The sequence below is a fragment of the Suricata suricatta genome, chromosome 13, assembly GCF_006229205.1.
Source record: "Suricata suricatta isolate VVHF042 chromosome 13, meerkat_22Aug2017_6uvM2_HiC, whole genome shotgun sequence".
NCBI lineage: Eukaryota > Metazoa > Chordata > Mammalia > Carnivora > Herpestidae > Suricata > Suricata suricatta.
In genome coordinates, this window is record NC_043712.1 from 36,534,234 (window position 1) to 36,552,143 (window position 17,910).

Below are 17,910 nucleotides of genomic sequence, written 5' to 3' on the forward strand. Positions count from 1 at the left end.
ATCTACACATTCAATGCAATCCCCATCAAAGTTGCACCAGCTTTCTTCTCAAAGCTAGAACAAACTCTCTTAAAATTCGTATGGAACCACAAAAGACCCCGAATAGCCAAAGTAATATTGAAGAAGAAACCAAAACGGGAGGCATCACAGTCCCAGACTTTAGCCTCTACTACAAATTTGTCATCATCAAGACAGTATGGTATTGGCACAAAAACAGACACATGGACCAATGGAATAGAATAGAGAGCCCAGAACTGGACCCACAAGTGTATGGCCAATTAATCTTTGACAAAGCAGGAAAGAGTATCCAATGGAAAAAAAGACAGCCTCTTCAACAGGTGGTGCTGGGAGAACCTGACAGTAACATGTAGAATAATGAAACTAGACCACTGTCTTACACCATTCACAAAAGTAAACTCAAAATGGATAAAGGACCTAAATGTGAGACAGGAAACCATAAAAATCCTAGAGGAGAAAGCAGGAAATGGCCTCCTTGACCTCAATCGCAGCAATTTCCTCCTCAACACATCCCCAAAGGTAAGGGAATCAAGAACAAAAATGAACTATTGGGACCTCATCAAGATAAAAAGCTTCTGCACTGCAAAGGAAACAATTAAAAAAAAAACTAATAGGCAACTGACAGAATGGGAAAAGATAGTGGCAAGTGGCATATCAGATAAAGGGCTAGTAACCATTGATTTTTAGATTGAGATTTCATTGAAACCACAGATCAATTGGAGAGAAAGTTATGTCTTGAAATATTGAGTCTTCCAAAATAGAGTCTTTTTTAATTTCTCTGAAAATGTTTTTATAAGTTATGCATGAAGCTCTTATACAACTTTGGTTAGATTTATTCCTGGTAATCTGACTTTTTCTGATGATTTTATAAATTATTTCATTTTAAGTTTACTTTCTAATGGTTTGTGGCTAATGTATAGAAATTCTATTGATTTTTATATATTGATCTAGTAACCTTGCTAAATTCACTTATTTATTCTAATAGTTTTTATCTGAAGATTTGCTTAGATTTTTAACATATAAATCATATAACATATAAATCATCTGTGAATTACAGCTGCTTTATTTCTTCCTTTCTAATCTGTATTACCCCTTCCTTCTTTTTCATGCCTTAGTACATTGGCTGGAACCTCCACTATAATATTGAATATAAAGAGTAATAGCAAGCATACCTGTCTCATTCCTTATTTCAAGGGAAACACTTTCAACATTTCCCTCTTAAATATAATATTTGCTAGTAGATATTCTTTATCAGATTTCTTCTATTCCTGGCTTGAGAAAATTTTGTCATGAATGGATGTTCAATTATATAAAATTCTTTTTCTGCATCTATCAATATGGTCACATAATTTTTCTTCCTAATTTTCCTAATGTGACCTGCAGCTTTTGCCTTTTCAGTCTTAAACTTGCCTTGCACTCCTGAAATAAACCTATTTCAGTCATAGTGTGTTCTCATTTTTACATATGATTAGATTTGGTTTGATAGTATTTTTTTTAGGCTCATAAGATCTATGTTCATGAGTTAGATTAGTTTGTAATTTTCCTTTCTCATTCTATCCTTCTCAGGTTTTGGTATTTTATGGCTGGAAGGCAAGCTACTGGCACTGATGATCCCAGAGCACCTAGTTAAATCAGAGACTGAGAAGATTCAAAGTGGATTCTGTCCCTGTGAGGGCTTGTCTACTTACAATTCATACTTACTGATATGGGCCCTCCCAGGTCCCAATCAAAAGTCTATGGTATTTACGAAAACCTCTCCTCCTTATCAGGCTCTAACTCCAATTCTTGGTCCCTCTATCCTGTGAGTCTGTAAGATTTTCTGCTGAGCTTTTCAGCCTCTTGGCTCTTGTCATTGACAATAGCCTTAAGGGAAAGGAAAGCACTAAATGTCACGCTCACCTCTGAAAACTTTCCTTCTCACTTGAGTCTTGGCCCCATACTACTTCACTGCTTTGGTATTGCCTTCAAACAGATTTTTTAAGTTTTTATTTTTTTAAGTTTTATTTATTTATTTTGAGAGAAAGATAGAGAGCACAAGTGAGGGAGGGGCAGAGAGAGAGAGAGAGAGGGAGAGAGAGAATTCCAAGCAGGCTCCACACATCTAACTCTTGATTTCGGTTCAGATCATAATCTCAAGGTTGGGATTGAGCCCCACACCCAGCTTGGGATTCTCTCTTCCTCTCTCTCTACCCCTCCCTCTGCTCACACTGTCACTTTCTCAAAATAAATAAATAATAATTTAAAGAAAGAGCCAGACACTTAATCAACTAAGCCACCCAGGTGCCCCTTTTAAGTTTTTATTTAAATTCCAGTTAATTAACATACAGTGTAATATTAGTTTCAGGTGTACAATAAAGTAACTCAACACTTCCATACATCACCCAGTGCTCATCACAAGTGTACTCCTTAATCCCCATCACCTATTTAGTCCATCCCCCCACCCACCTTCCTTCTGGTAACCATTCATTTCTTTTTATTTTATTAATAGTTTATTGCCAAGTTGGTGTAACCATTAGTTTCTTAACTCTATAGTTAAGAGTCTGTTTCTTGGTTTTCCTCCTCTCTCTTTTTTTCCCCTTTGCCCATTGTTTTCTTTCTTAAATTCCACACATTTGTCTTTCTCCAACTGACTCATTTCATTTAGCAAAATATTCTCTAGCTCCATCCATGTCACTGCAAATTGGCAAGGTTTATGACTGAGTAATATTCAGTCATATATGTATATATGAGTATATAAAGAAGATATACATATGTATACATACACACATATATGTGTATATACATATATAACATATAACATATCTTCCTTATCCATTCATCAGTCGATGAACACTTGGGCTGTTTCCATAATTTGGCTGTTGTAAATAATGCTGCTAAACATTAGGGTGCATGTGTCCCTTTGAATTAGCATTTTTGCATTCTTTGGGTTAATAATGTAGTAGTGCAATTGCTGGATCATGGAGTAATTCTATTTTTAACTTTTTGAGGAACCCCCATACTGTTTTCCAGAATGGCTGCACCAGTTTGCATTCCCATCAACAGTGCAGGAGGGTTCCCCTTTCTCCACTTCCTTGCCAACACCTGTTTCTTGTGTTGTTGATTTTAGCCACCCTGACAGGTGTGAGGTGATATCTCATTGTAGTTTTGATTTGTATTTCGCTGATGATGAGTGATGTTGAGCACCCTTTCATGTGTCTGTTGGCCATCCAAACAGATATTTTAATAGACTTTATTTTTTAGAGCATTTTGAGGTTCATAGCAAAATTGAGAGAAAGGGGCAGATTTTTCCATATACCCCTCTTCCAACATACATATAGCCTTCTCCACTATCAACATTCTGCACCAGAGTAGTACATTCGTTGCAATAGATTAACCTACATTGACACATCATTATCACCTAGAGGCTATTATTTACCTTATGGTACACTCTTGCTGGTGTACAGTCTATGGGTTTGGACACATATATAATGAAATGTATCCACCACTATGTATCATTTAAGAGTAGTTTCATTACCCTAAAACTCCTCTGTGCTCCACCTGTTCATCCTTCCCTCCTCCCCAATCCCTGGCAACCACTGTTTAACTGTCTCAACAGTTTTGCATTTTTCAGAATGTCATATAGTTGTAATCATACTGTATATGGTCTTTTCAGTACGACTTCTTTCACTTAGTAATAAGCACTGAGTTTCTTCCATGTCTATTTATGGCTTGATAGCTCATTTCTTCTTAGTGCTGAATAATATTCCATTGTCCGAATGTCCCACAGTTTATTTTCCATTCACCTACTGAAGGATTCCAAAATTTGGCAATTATGAATAAAGCTGCTATACTCATCTGTGTTCAGGTTTTGGGGCAGCATAAGTTTTCAACTCCTTTGAATAAATACCAAGGAATAAATACCAAGGAGGATGATTGCTGGATTATATAATAAGAGTATGTGTTGTTTTATAATAAACTACCAAACTGTCTTTCAAAACAGCTGTACCATTTTGCATTTCCTCCAGCAGTGTATGAAAGTTCCTTTTGCTGCACATCTCCATCAGCATTTGATGTTGTCAGTGTTCTAGATTTTGGCCATTCTAACGGATGTGTAGTGGTATCTCTTTGTTTTAATTTGCATTTCCCTAACAACATATGATGTGTGGCATCTTTTCATATGCTTATTTGCCCCTGTTTATCTTCTTTGATGAGGTGTCTGTTAAGGTCTCTGGCCCATTTTTTAATGGGGTTTATTGTTGAGTTTTTTAAGTGTTTTTGGTGTGTGTGTGTGTGTGTGTATGTGTGTGTGTGTGTGTGTGTGTGTGTGTGTGTGTGTGTGTGTGTGTTGGATAGCATCCCTTTATCAGATGTGTCTTTTGCAAATATTTTCAGTCAGGAGCTTCATGGATCATGCCTCAAACAGAATTTTTTAAATATAATTTATTGTCAAGTTAGCTAACATATAGTGTATACAGTGCACTCTTGGTTTTGGGGGTAGATTCCCATGATTCATTGCTTACATACAACACCCAGTGCTTATCCCAACAAGTGCCCTCCTCAATGTCCATCACCTATTTTCCTCCTCCCCGACCCCCCCATCAACCCTGTTTTTTCTCTATATTTTAGAATCTCTTATGGTTTGCCTTCCTCTCTGTTTGAAACTAATTTTTCCCCTTCCCTTTCCCCGTGGTCTTCTGTTAAGTTTCTCAAGTTCCACATATGAGTGAAAACATATGGCATCTGTCTTTCTCTGACTGACTTACTTCACTCAGCTAATGCTATTCCAGTTCCATCCACGTTGTTCCAAGGACAGGATTTCAATCTTTCTCATTGCCAAGTAGTATTCCATTGTGTGTGTGTGTGTGTCTTCTTTATCCATTCTTCAGTTGATGGACATTTGGGCTCTTTCCATAATTTGGCTATTGTTGAAAGTGCTACTATAAACATTGGGGTACATGTGCCCCTATGAATCAGCATTCCCATATGCTTTGGATACATTCCTAGTAGTACTATTGCTAGGTTGTAGGGTAGTTCTATTTTTAATTTTTTGAGAAACTTCCACACTGTGTTCCAGAGCAGCCACACCAGTTTGCATTCTCACCAACAGTGTAAGAGCATTCCCGTTTCTCAAACAAAAATTTTTTAAAAAATTGTCAGTCTTTTCTAGTTGCTCTTAACAGGAGACATGGTCTGAATAAACAATCTATCATTGGATTGGCAGTTCCCTAATTGTTTACTTTGACATGCTTTTTGAAACTATAGAAGTAAAGTGGAATATTCAGAAAAATGGAAAAAATATACTTAAAACTTTACCTCCTTAACAATCACTGCCAACAGTCTGGGCTATTTCTTTCTGGTCTTTTTCTTCATGTGTAATTTTTACATAGCTATACTTGTGATGCTCAAATAATTACACATGCTTGTTTTTTCGCCTAACCTTATCTCATCAGTATTTTACCTAGCTACTTCTTATTGTAAATATCATTTTTTCCCAAAGATATTAAATATCATTTTTAAGAGCAGACCTACAGCTATTTCTTACACGCCAGTGAACCAGCTAGCCTATGCAAAGGAAACTAATGGTGGATGGAAAATAGAGTAACCTACTCAGCTCATCCTCTTGGTCATGGCTCACCAAGTTTGGCCAGTGTAGCTATGGAGCCATGAAGCCAGGTATATGGGAGCAAAAATAGGAGGTCTGATCAGAATTAATACCTTAATTATGGAGATCTGATATTCAGCCTATTTCAGCTTCTTCCTGCCCTCTCCTCTGCTATGAGTCATGGAAGTTAGTTCATCAATTTCAGATCTTTGCTCTATCCCCTCTTCTGCTTCAGTGTGTTCAATACACCCACCCCGCACCTTTAGCATCCAGCCCAGCAAGAGTGCTAGCTTCTGCCCAAGCCTGCTAGTTAGGAGATGACCTTGTCTCCTCTGCCCCTGTGCTAAAGTATTCCTGTCAAATTGTACCTAAACCATGTATCTTGTTCAACACCTGTCTGGCTGGTGACGCAGTGATAAATGAGTATATAATGGGTCTGGATATATTTTTTAAAAAGAAAGAAAAAATTTTGACATTTAGTACCCCCTCCTCCATCTACTAGGAATGTTCCTATGCCAAAAATTATCTGATTTTGGCAGCACATGCTGTTTATAGAGAAGTGGCTCTCAACATTTTTTTCTGCCCCAATACATTTGACAAATGATATTCAAATGCTCAGTATACTCCAGTGCACAATTTCCAGCATACGTGCTGTAACTCTACCCCTGTTTTTCCCACACAGCCAAGCACATCTGAAGGGAAGTGAGTAAAACCAGAATATTATAAATTTAAATCATCTTTATTTTTCATTGGATAAAAACATTCATAGATTTTGGCATGATATTATTTAGTGAAAAATCATCAAGTTTGAAAAACACTGCTTTGGAGAAAAGTAGTTATAAGAAAACAATTACTGAGAACCTTCTGCACACAAGGTAAACTGAGATCTGAGCACAGATCTGTGTTACAACCCAATACGTGGTTGGTCATAAGCAAGCTAATTTTGTTATAGCTTTTACCCTGAAAATAAATTAAACTGATAGCTCATGTTTAATTATTATACCTTTTGCACTCTTATATACAAATATTTTATTGGTTCTTCAAAGTCCCAAGCCTGTTTATCCTCCAAGGAAGTCATTGATACTATTTCCAGAATCAGGGTCTTTACTTTGCTCCCCACTGACTTCCCCAAGGTCCATTCTTGTCTCCAGCCCCTAATCTTGGGTTATTTCCCCAATTAAAGTGGGGAGAAATAGAGAAAGAATAAGGAGGGGACCAGCTATCTCCCCAGGGAAAAAGGACAACTGTTTATTAGGCACCACTACTGGACCCATAGAGTAATGCAAATTTCTTGGCTAAACTTAAGAAGAGGTGTAACTATAAAAGAGATACTAGGATACTTGAGGGATAGTCCCTGACATGAGAATGATGGCTAATGTTATGGATCCTTCCCAAATACCAGGTAGTTAAATCAGTTTGTGGCCCTTGTATTTCCAAGGGATAGATGCAGATGAATAGAAATGGCTAACAGTCTAAAAGTCTCTTTTCTGCAGTTATCTGGAGAGTTGAAAGCAAGAAGCCAATGTCAACTTTAGGGTTTAGTATGGTTGTAAATAATCCTCTCACATGGACACTCCAGAGGACTTTTACAAACCCTTTTGTGTTCAAAATTCAACTTTTTCCATTCTGTGTTAAATTATATCCCCTTTTCAGTATAAAACTGGTGCTAACCTAGAGGTGCTTTACAGAGTTTACTACTTTGCTGCATAGTATTCCATTGTGCTGCTAAAGCATTATTTAACCAGTCTCATGTTAAAGTTGTTCCCACTTTTTCACTATTACAAATAATGATGCAGTGAGAATCCTTGCACGTAAGTCTTTGTGAGTTTATATATTAGATAAATTCATTTAAAAATGCGAGGTCAAGAGCTATGTGCATTTTATATTTCCTATCCCTAAACTGCACTCCAAAAGTGTGTCCCTTTTTATATTCCAACAAGAGATATGTAATAAAGACTTTTCCCCACATCTTTACTAACATTTTATAATCAAACATTTTTTGTCAATCTGAGTTCTTCTAGAAAATCACCTCAAAACTATGAAAATGGAATTTAAAGCTGCATCTTAGATGAAACTAGGACATAGCTAGCTATAACCCAGAACTATGGTACATGAAAATGAAAGGTAGTTGGAAGAAATGTAAAGAAAATATAATGAAAAAAATATATAGTTAAGCTCAGGAGGTTTCAGGGTTCCTTTGGGGGTTTATTGATGCCATCAAACATCCAACCACTGTCCAGTCTTCTACTGAGGTGCTGATATTTCATCCTCTGACGTGTCACCTCAGGATTACAAGATGGCTCTAGCTGTAAACATTATACCTGCACTTCTTATTCAAGCCAGGGGTCATCGGTTGGAGAGCTAGAAGCAAGTGCTCGTATCCTGTCTCTTTAATCGGAAAGCAAATTCTTCCCCAGATGCCCCCCAGCGAATGTCCTCATGTATCTTATTAATCAGACCTGGTCCATATGTTCATCTTTAGATGCAAAATTATCTAGAAATTGGGGATCTGGGAAAGGGTATCAATTGTTTTGACATGTAGAGTTGATTTAAAAACTACCCCCAAGTGAATGGCTTAAATGATGATTACAATATTTTATTATTGTCTCTCATTGGTTGGGTAGTTAACCGAGGTCAGCTAAGCAGTTTTGTTTGGAATATATCTGTTGCAGTCAGACAATGCTGGTGCTGGAATCATTAGAAGATTCACTAATCCACATATCTGGGTGCTTGGATTAAGAAGATAATCAACTGAGGCTAGAGCAACTGGGGTTCCTCTTACTCTATTTCTGCATAGTTTCTCGTCATGATTTTCTGAACTTGCTACATGGCTACCTATGGATTTGAGGGCACATTTTCTGACAAAATGAGCTAGAAAGAAGCCATATGTCTTTTATGACATTACATCGGAAATCACAGAACATGGGGGCACCTAGGTGGCTCAGATGGTTAAGCATCTGACTCTTGGTTTTGGCTCAGGTCATGAACTCACAGTTCATGGGATTGAGCCCCATAACAGGATCTGTGCTGACAGCGCAGAGCCTGCTAGGGATTCTCTCTCTCTCTGTTTCTCTCTGCCCCTCCCCCATTTGAATGCACATGTGCACACACACACACTCTCTCTCTCTCTCTCTCAAAATAAAAAAAAAAATCACGGAACATTACTTGCCCCATCTTCTGTTTATTAAATGAGTCACTAAAGCCCGACAGGTTTCAAGGGGAAAATGAAACATACTTCATCTCAAAAAAAAAAAAAAAAAAGAACATACTTCATCTCAATGGTAAAGTGACAAGTTTAAGGAAAAGCATGTCAGACTGGAAATATAGTTGTGGCCATTTTGGAAAAAGATAATACCCTTCAGTTGGCTTTTACCAATCATGATTCATCCTAAAGAACTAGACACTTTGCAGCCCCAAATAAAAATTATGGTTAATCAAACATTGCTGGCAGGAATATAAAATGGTACACTCACTGTGGAAAAAAGTTCAGTGGTTCATCAAAAAACTAAACATAGAATTACCCAGAAATTTCACTCCTACATAGATACCCAAGAGAATTGAAAACACCTGTTCAGGGGCACCTGGGTGGCTCAGTTGGTTTAGTGCCAACTTCAGCTCAGGTCATGATCTCATGGTTCGTGGGTTCGAGCCCCGCGTCAGGCTCTGTGCTGACAGCTAGTTCAGAGCCTGGAGCCTGCTTCCGATTCTGTGTCTCCCTCTCTCTCTGACCCTCCTGTGTTCACACTGTCTCTCAAAAATAAATAAAAAATATTAAAAAAAAAGAAAACAGCTGTTCAGCCCCTAGTACAGTAATGTTCATAGCTGCATTATTTATAATAGGCCACAAGTGAAAACAACCCAAATGTCCATCAACTGATGATGAATGAATAAACAAAATGTGATATATTCATATATTCATACAGTGAAACATTATTCACTTATAAAAATGAATGAGTATTGATACATTCTCCAATATAAATGAACCTTGAAAACATTATGTTAAGTGAAAGAGGCCACATATCATATGATTCCATTTACATTAAATGTTCAGAGTAGGAAATTTATACATATAGAAAGCAGCTTAGTGATTTCTACAGACTTGGGGGGAGGATCAAATAGGAATTGACTGCTTAATGAGTACAGGGGTTATTTTGGGGGTGATATGAAAATGTTCTGAAATTATTGATAATGGCTGTACAATGTTGTGGATATACTAAATGCTACTGAATTGTATATTTTTAATGGTTAATTTGTGCTGTATTAATTTTACACCAATTTTTAAAAAATATGGTTTAGTTAGCTACGAAGAAGTGGGAGAATTACTGGTTGGCAGTCAATTTCCTGTTTTACAAGGAAAAGGACCTTATTGGTCTGTTTTAAAGTCTGTATTTCTCTTTCATTTTTTAAAAAAAAAGTTTTGCTTGGTGTAGAATTCTAGGTTGACTTTTCTTTTTCTTCCAGCACTTTGAAGGTGTCACTTCACTGTCATCTAGCTGACATAGTTTTTGGTTAATAGTCTGTAATTTTCTTATCTTAGTTGCTCTTTGTGTAATGTTTCTTTTTTTCAAGATCTTCTCTTGTCTTTAGTTCCTAGCAGCTCATATATGATATGTCTAGGTGAGTTTCTAGATGTTTATCCTGATTAGTAGTCTCTGATCTTCCTGAATTTGTGAGTTGGTATCTGCTATTAATTTTGAAAAATTCTTGGCCATTATTTTTTCTGTTCCATTTCTCTCTCTTCTTGTACATATGTTGGGCTGTTTGACATTGTCCCACAGATCGTGAATGCTCTGTTCTATTGTGGGGGTTTTTTCCTCATTTTTTTCTTTGTGTTTCAGTTTGGATATTTCTATTGAATTATCTTCAGTTTCCCATATTCTTTCCTCCTCTGTGTCAAGAAATCTTTATCTGTGTTACCATGCTTTCTATTTTTTAGCATTTCCATTTTCCATCTCCCTGGGAGAGTTTCCATCTCCCTGCTGAAATTACCCATTGTGTCCTAAAGCTGTTCAATTTTTCTACTATATCCTTTAACATTAATCATAGTTCCTTTAATTTCCCCATCTAATAATTACAGTATCTGTATCATATATGAGTCTGGTTCTGTTAGTCGCTTTGTCTCTTAATAATAGTGTGTCATTTTTCTCTTTCTTTGTGTGCCAGTAATAATATTTGTTGAAAAATGGACAATTATCTAAGGCAGTAAAAACTGAAGTAAGTAGTCGTCATGCCTGGAAAGGGGCATACCTTTCCTTCTGCTAGGATTCTAGTGCAAGAGATTGAGTCAGTGAACATAGGAGCTTCCTTGCTTTTGTGTTTTGGTTTTGCTATGGATATTGGTGTATACAGCAAGCCTCAAGTTTCCCTAATATTGCCTCTGTTTAAGGTTGAGGCTGGTTTGCCAGAGGTTTTGTCAACTTCTGCTTCTCCCTCAATTTTACATCTTCCCCTTGTGCCTGTTCCATGATCCTCCCTCCATGATCTTGATGCTATTTAGCAGTAAATGACTATTACTTTTTACTTGATGCTTATTAGCCTGGTTGATGTTTGAGGGATGGAGAGTGGGGGAGACATTCCTGGTTTTTCCTGATTCAGCATCAATTTTTTTTAATTTTTTAAATTTATAGTTTATTGTCAAGATGGTTTCTATATAACACCCAGTGCTCTTCCCCATAAGTGCCCTCCACCATGACCATCACCTTCCTTCCCCTTTCCCCCTCCCTCTTCAACCCTCAGTTTGTTTTCAGTATTCAAGAGTCTCTCGTGATTTGCCTCCCTCCCTCTCCTTAACTCTTCGCCCTCCTTTCCCTTCCCATGGTCCCCTGTTAGGTTTCTTCTGTTAGACCTATGAGTGAAAACATATGGTATCTGTCCTTCTCTGCCTGACTTATTTCGCTTAGCATGACACCCTCGAGATCCATCCATTTTGCTACGAATGACCAGATTTCATTTTTTCTCAATGCCATGTAGTATTCCATTGTATATATAACCACATCTTCTTGATCCATTCATCAGTTGGTGGACATTTAGGCTCTTTCCATGATTTGGCTATTGTTGAAAGTGCTGCTATGAACATTGGAGTACATGTGCCCTTATGCATCAGCATTTCTTTATCCCTTGGGTAAATCCCCAGCAGTGCTATTGCTGGGTCATAGGAGAGTTCTGTTGATAGTTTTTTGAGGAACCTCCACACTGTTTTCCAGAGTGGCTGGACCAGTTTACATTCCCACCAACTGTGTAGATGTTTCTCCACATCCTCACCAGCATCTATAGTCTCTTGATTTGTTCATTTTAGCCACTCTGGCTGTCATGAGGTGGTATCTCAGTGTGATTTTGATTTGTATTTCCCTGATGATAGTGATAGCATTGTTTCATGTGCCTGTTGGCCATCTGGATGTCCTCTTTGGAGAAGTGTCTATTCATGTCTTCTGTCCATTTCTTCACTGGATTATTCATTTCTCGGGTGTGGAGTTTGGTGAGTTCCTTGTAGATTTTGGATACTAGTCCTTTATCCAATAAAGCATCAATTTTAGATAGGCACTGTACCCCTGGGTCTTAGGGGTAGGACTTCTCTATGAAGCTACCCCACCTACTCCTTGAACATCTCTAATGACCCAGAGCCCATAGAGGTAGAGGGGTTTTGTTTTTGTTTTTGTTTTCCTCTTTTCTCTTTCTCTGGCTTCAATGGCTCTTCACCAATACACAATTTCCTGCCTCATGACAGGATTTACTGTCCTTCACCCAGTGGCTTAAGGCATTTGTTCTATGGGAAAGATAGGGAAGAAGTATCCAGGTAGGGGGTTGGTGCCTTTCCCCACAGTGGCTGTTCTACCTTTTCCCCAGGCTTGTATCAAAGGAAAACATTCTCAGGATTCACATGCTGCTCCCAATCTTTCTTGTGAACACATAATAAAGTCAATCAAAAAGAGCCTACAAGTCAGTATGAATTACCCTTGTACTTGTGGCCTACATTTGGTCTTTAATAATTCCTTAAAATTTATACCTGAATTCCTACCTGCTTGATGGTGTTCAGAGGGAGAGTCAGCCCCAAAGGAGCAAGAGTACTTGAGCTATATCTCCTTGGATGTGTCTGTGTTTCCTTAGATTAAGATTAATTAGGTTGTCCTGGAACTTCAGGTCTCTGACAAATTTTTTTTAAAGAGGTGAATTTGCAGATTGGCTCATGATTTCTTTTGTTCTAATAGTAAAAGTGATGCTATTTCCACCTTTCCTTGGTCTTAAACAGAATCCAAAAGCCCCTGAGAAACCCTGTTTTGTAGTTAAACCTGTTATATGTACTTGAGTGCAACCCTTAACTAATACAAATACCAACTGCATTCATTACTCAAAAATATATTCTAAATAGAGCAAAGATATAAGCATAAAAAAAAACGAGACCATGAGTACCTGAAGAAATAGGGGGTAACATTTTAACTTCAGAAACAGAAAAACATTTCTAAGTTTTCTTAAAATACAGAAGCCATGAAGTAAAAGACTAATAATAAGACTAATAAATTCAACTACATAAAGTGAAATATTTCTGTGGCAAAACATCATTATATATATTATGTTATATTATACATTATTATATGTACAATATATATTGTATATTATTATATATAACTTTTATTTTAAATTTTATCTATTTTTGAGAGAGAGAGCAAGGATTCACAGAAGGCTCTGTGCACAAAGCCCAATGTGGGTTTGAACCCACAAAGCATGAGATCATGACCTGAATCAAAGTCACATGCTTAGCTGAGCCAATCAGATGCCCCATAAAAAGTCATTACAAACATCAAATAACAAACTGAGAATAAATATTTGCAATAAATATGCAAAGGGCTAATTTTCTTAATATTAAAAAGTGTTCATAAATCATTAAGCAAAAGATCAATAATTTGTGGGCAAAGAATAGGAATAGATATTTAGAAGAAAAGAAAGTAAACATACAAAATAAATTTGTAAACATACAAATTTTTATCTCAGGTTGAGAAAAAAATTTTGATAATACTGAATCAATAATTTTCATTAATCAATAGCATGTGAAGAGAGGCACCTTTACAGTTTTGGTGGAGTACAAATCTGTACAATTGTTGGGGCAATTACACAGTATCAGTATTTAGAACACAACTTTTCATCCATCAATTCAACTCTTAGGAATATCTCCTACATACTCATACCTATGTTCAAGGACTTACAAACTTAAGATTTGTGTTGGCATTATTATTTAGGGAAGAAGACAGTAAATAACTAAATATCCATGAATGTGGGATTGAAGATAAGCTGAGCTGTACTTCTACCAAAGAAGACTGTTTAGTCATCAAAGAAAATTATATAAACAAGATATATTCATACTATTAAATAAAACAAGAAAGAGGGAAAACAGTGTATCATGTTTCCATTTGTTAAAAAAAATCAGTTTATTTATGTTTTCTATACTAAATTAATTCTGAAAGATCCATAGGAAAGAAAATTCTAAATGATACACAGGGAAGAAAAGGGATACAAAGGTAGGAAAGAGATACAGCATATATACCTTCTTTTGCCTTTTGAATCTTGTACCATATATATGTATACATACTTAAAATGTAATAATTTTAGTTATTGAAATAAAATAAATACCTCCATCAAGAGACCTCATCCCTGCTACTCCAATCTTTTGCCAAAAGTCCTCTCCAATCCACTCATCTGTGCCTCTGCTAGAGATAGACTGCATTTTGTACTGCCAAATGCACTCCATGGCCCATTGCTCTGTGTTCTGTTTTTGTTACATCATTCTTTCCCCCAACAGTGTACACTTTAGGACCCAACTCCTATGTCACTCTACCCAGGAACCCTTTTTGACTACCCAGATCCTCACTACATTTTCTCTCCTCCAGAATGGAAAGTTTGTGACCTGAGCCTCACAAATGAGTACGTAATTCTATGTGTTTCAGATTATTGGATCTTGCTGTATGTGAATTAGTCTTATCTTCAAAGCCATATAGTTAAGTGTCTTGAGAGTAGGAAAGCAAAATAACTCAAATTTCTCTGTGCCCTTATATTGCTCAGCTTAGGGATGAGCACAGACTGACGGTTCACCATACCTCAGGGGGAGGGGAGGACTGGATACTGGAAGAAGGACCAAAATAGCCTCTTCAGAGATTTTGAGCTCCAGGATTTTTGGCTATGAGACCACTGTCACCAGAGCAAGACAGTCTCAAAGAAATTCAGAAATCCTGAGATATTGGAGTCATATTACAATATCCACAGAGGCCAAGAATGGTAACATAATGTGTAAATCAATAGTCAAGGTATAGGAGTGGTGGGTCTTGAAGCTGATTGGGAAACACCTGCCCTGTCTAAAAGCTATCATAATCCAAGTTAAAGAAAAAAACAAAAACAAAAAATTCCTCAGGTAAACAGCATATATCTTGAGTAGATAAGTAGGTCCATGAACAACAATTAGTTTGTGACCCCTACTTGGAAGTAGCCACTCATGTCTATAGGAAGTCATCTCCTGTAGCAAGCAGAAGGCTATCACATGAATAGAGACATCACGAGAACAAAAAACGTTGGATGGTGCTCCAGAAGTGAGTCAAATTCATGTGCCTTCATAAAAGGTAGTGTTCATAATCTCTTCACACTATACAGAATGAAGACTTCCCTTCACCACATATTTAAAACTGAAGATATTGCCACCATGGCCTTTCCCTGCCACATCAACCATTGTCCCATTCATGCACCTTTGATTCCCTATCACCATTGCCAGTAATATCAAAGCTTCCATTCCCAAGCCATAACCAGACTCTGCCCTCCAAAATTCATGTGTACTTCCCAGACAGATTTCCAGTACAGGTAGGGGAGTTAGTGGAGATTCCTCTGTCCCAGACATCCTTCCTTAAAAGTTGTCCTGTTTCCCTAAACAATCAGTTTTCTTGGGATGGGTGGACAAACAATTGTGAAGAAAACCAAAACATCAGGCTGGTATAGAGTGAACAGGTTATGTCTTATCCCTAGGACAGATCAAAGTCTATGACACTAAATCTGCCTTGTGAGACAGAAAGGCTTTGTGATGCAGTCTGGTTACCTGGTTCCATTGTCTATGAGATGGAGATGACAAAGCCCAGCATTGGAAATCATTAGGCACCAGGACCCTGAATGCATAGATATAGGGATGGTCAGTCTCCTTATGCTAATGAGTTTTAAACCATGCTGAATCCTACTTTTGTTCTTTGGGAATTAGGGTATCCCTTATATACCTATGGCTCCATCTTTCTTATTCTTTTAATTATCTGGCAAGTGAAAAGGAATTATGATGGATTAAGGTTGGAACCTAAAAAGAGCTGCTGCTGGGTTGGGAAACACTAAGACCATGATTGAGCTAATTAAGCCTCAGAAGACAAGCCTTTAAGATCTCAGAGTCTCTCTTTTTACCATACCCATAAATTTTTATAGCATGTATCAGTTATTCTTGCATAGTGCTTTTCTCTGCAGAGCTAAAAATAATTCCCTACCAGGCCACACATGTAATATATTCTAATTGAAAATAAAGAACAACTCTATCTAATATGGAATCTACCTCACTGGATCTCAGAATACTTCCTAATGTGGGGGATTTCTCTGGTTAATGGACTAAGTAAGCAAAAGTCCTTTGGATATTAGGAACTAATCACCATTCAATATGTTCCACTATTTCTCCTGTGTAAGGACTTCTCCTGAGAAGGGGAGTAGGAGGTATGGAATATGGGGAGCATCAAAATGAGAAACAAGAACAGAACTGAAATGTTGGGGTGAAAAGCATGGAGCAGGGGGAAAAAAGGTAGGATAGTATCTAAAATATAAATGAGTGAAAAGGGGCGCCTGGGTGGCTCAGTCGGTTAAGCCTCTGGCTTCGGCTCAGGTCAGATCTCACGATTCATGGGTTCGAGCCCCGCATCGGGCTCTGTGCTGACGGCTAGCTCAGAGCCTGGAGCCTGCTTCAGATTCTGTCTCCCTCTCTCTCTGACCCTCCCCTGTTCACACTGTCTCTCTGTCTCTCAAAAATAAATAAAAAGCATTAAAAAAATAAAATATAAATGAATGAAAGAAATTAGGGAATGTTTACTTCCTTTGTCTCATTCCATAATGAAAAAAAAATGAAAAAGAAAATTGTGTTGCAGCTTCATACTCTAATTGTTTTGTCTTAAAGCATCACCAAAAAGTCAGTCAAAGGGCTAGACATGCAGCAGCAAGAGGTAAAGTCTCAGTCTCTGTTGTGACTTCCCTCACTATGGGCAAAATTCCCCTGATTCATGTCCCTCTCTGACCCCTGGTGCCAGGAAGCCGGTGCTCTAACCACTGAAGGCTCCAATATACCTTACCCCAACTCCAGGGAATGAAAAATGAGGAGGTAGGACAGAAGCCTTTATCTGTGTCATTTACTAGTTTTAGGACCCTGTAGAGAAGTCACTTCATTCTGGGTTGATCTTGAGCCTTGGGGGGGGGGGGGGAGATGGTGAGTCTTTGGAGGCTGAGTGTCCTGTGCAGTGCGCAAGGAGGCCAAGCTCTGTGTCTCCGAATTCCAGTGGTCAGACCTGCTTATGTCTCAGGATTTCTCCAGGACCAACCTACCCCAGGACAGTGTAGAACACAGCACATTCACCTGTCACCCAACCACCATGCTGGTTCCAAGGCTGCATCACCCCACTGAACTGGTGAAAGGGTGATCAGTATTTTGCTCCTGGGCCTAATTCCAGCTGCGTATTTGAATCTCAGCTCTGCGATGGACTACTCCTTGGCTGCAGCCCTCACGCTCCACAGTCACTGGACAAGTGGTTCTTGACTACATTCCCAGAGATGCTTTGCAGAAAACTGCCAAAGCAGGCATTTTGGCCGTCAGCTCTAACCTTTGCTGGGCTGTGTTATTTCAACTATCATGATGTGGACATCTGCAAAGCTGTTGCCATGCTCTGGAAACTCTGAGCTTTTTGACTTACTACTGTGAGAACTGATTGTGCACCTCTTTGCCTCTGCTCTGTCATGCTATGCAGCTCACAATAAGGAGGAAATAACAGATAAGTCCATTGGTGAGACACACCTCTTCTAATTGCCTGGTTATTTTTAGGATTTAGTCTTTGAGAAAAAGGTTCGAGAGAGTAATTGTATCCAAAAAATTTGGAGACTGAGTTTCTTGTTCTGGTTAGTTTCTGGGAGTGACTCCCAGCTTCTCACAAGACTCAGCATAACTAGACATTATGTATGAGTTTTTGCCTGCTAACTTTTCAAATTCTTAAAGGGAATTGAGCTTTATTGATACTACTATCAATACCTGATCAAATGTCTGTGTTTGT

The 17,910-nt window shown here is 38.0% G+C and overlaps 1 pseudogene; it reads left to right on the top strand.

The window, feature by feature from the left end:
- The first annotated feature begins 17,072 nt into the window (after window positions 1-17,072).
- LOC115276585 lies at window positions 17,073-17,691 on the top strand (annotated as a pseudogene).
- The last annotated feature ends 219 nt before the right edge of the window (window positions 17,692-17,910 follow it).